Below are 2,040 nucleotides of genomic sequence, written 5' to 3' on the forward strand. Positions count from 1 at the left end.
GACTCCCGCCGCCGGCTCCCCGCCCCGCGCGCCCCGCGAACCCGGCTCGGGGAAGCCGGCTGTTCAGAAATCACCGCGTCCCTGTAATTTAACTAGGAGAGAAGGTGCCAATAAAAGGTTTCTCGACGTGACGCCTGTGTCCGCGTGGGGCCCCGGGGCCTGGCCTCAGGCGTCCTGGTGCCCAGGAGAGCTTGCCTCGCGCGCGGCCGAGCGGCCAGGGTCTGCGCTCCAGCCCGGCGCACCCCGGGAGGCCTGGGGCCAGTCCCCTGGCCAAGAGCTGCCGCGTGGTGGCCCTGAGGGAGCTCTGGTGTCCACCCTGGACCTCCGTTCCCACAGACACCGGAGCCTTAGTGACACGAGAGATTTCTGAATACCCCCACTGTGGGGACGCAGGTCCGGAGGGGCCTGGGCTGGTCTTCCCAGGGGTCACAATGCACACCCCAACTTCTAACCCCTGCACCCGAGATGAGCCCCAACACACTAGCTCTGCAAACCAGCATGACCCGTAAGAGGCAGAGCTGAGAACTGGCTGCTCCTCAAGGGCCCCAGTGGCCAGCAGCTGCCCTGCACAGCTCAGGAGCCTGCAGGCCTCCCGGCCAGGCCAGGCGAGCGCCCCCACACTCCCTCTGCCTGAGGCCTCCCCCACCTGGGACGAGGCGGCCGACGTTCTCTGTCCAGGCCCCATCTTTCGGTTTTGCCACCAGGGAGCCCCGAGATTGCCAGGGTCTGCAGCTGGCATGGCCCATGAGGCCGCACGTGACCCACACGTGACGCATGGCTGCCTGGACACTAGGTGCTGGCCAGGTGCCACCCTCGGGACCCGCTGCCCTTGGCACATCTGCGGTGACCACGGGCCAGCTGGCCCCTCGGGAGGCCACCAGGCGGCGCGGCTTCGGCCCGGGGCGCTGAGCCAGCCTGCACGGCCACACCCGAGGGCTGACCCTTCGTGGAACGAGGGGCACCAGTGGACGGTGACAGACCCTCCCCAAATCGAGAGGCGTGGACGGTCGGCACCAATGGGAAGGTGCCAGAGCTGACGCGGCCGTGGGAAACAGGCGCCGAGGGGCGATGCCAGCCGTGAGGCCGCGTGTGCAGCCAGGCGGGAGCACGTGGGCGCCCGGCGGCCCCCAGGGCGTGGCACAGGGACAGACAGGCTCGGGACGAAGGCTGGCGCCTCACCGTGGGACGACACGCCGGGCCCAGAAAGCCGGAGTCCAGGAGGTGGACCCAGAGGACACCAGGTCGTCCAATCAAAACCCCAGACGGGCAAGGCAGGGAGAGAGTGCGGACAGCGAGACGCGGCGCTCGGGGCCTGCTGGGGGCGCGGGGAGAGCCCTGCCGCACCCCGCGCTCGGCCCACGAAGGCGCCTCCACAGGCCAGAGTGGCGGCGGGGGTGAGGGGTCCCCCGAGGCTAGCGGGCAGCAGAGCAGGCCGGCGGCTGAGGGGACACTGCACTGCGGGCCCCTCCCTGCCGGGGGTCGCGCCCAGGCTGCAGCGGCTGCGGCCGGCTTCAGTGCTGCGCTTTAACCCCTGCGCCTCAGGGGCCCCCACAAAAATACTTCACTGGCAGTTACCCCTCAGGCTCCAGGAGAGCTTTTCAGCAGACAAACGCGAGCTGCTCACAGCCACGTACGTGACTTTGCAGAAGCAGCAGCTTCTTCACACTTCAGCTGCTACCGAGAAAATAGGAAAATGCAAACGTCAGCCGTGAGAGGCACCCCAAAGCCCAGTGGCCTCCGGGGTGCGCGTACGCCCTCACTCGGCTGGCACCAAGCCAGGAGGGGAGCAGGACAGTGGCGAGCGCTTCGGGCAGGCCTGCGAGCTCTAGCTGACCAGGGCCAGGGCCCAGAAACCAACTCACGCTACTCAGCGCCGGGGAGAACCTGGCTGAGACGAGGGGAGGCGCCGCCGCCTGGGGGGGCCGGGCAGCGCCCACCGAACGTCCCCGCCGTGGAGACCCGGGAACCCGCTGGGGACGGGCGTGGGCGCAGCCGTGACGCAGGCCGGCGTGGCGCTTCCTGAGACGAGCAGGGCTCCTC

This window comes from Condylura cristata, unplaced genomic scaffold (assembly GCF_000260355.1).
Source record: "Condylura cristata isolate star-nosed mole 26May11 unplaced genomic scaffold, ConCri1.0 scaffold00848, whole genome shotgun sequence".
In the NCBI taxonomy this organism is placed as follows: domain Eukaryota; kingdom Metazoa; phylum Chordata; class Mammalia; order Eulipotyphla; family Talpidae; genus Condylura; species Condylura cristata.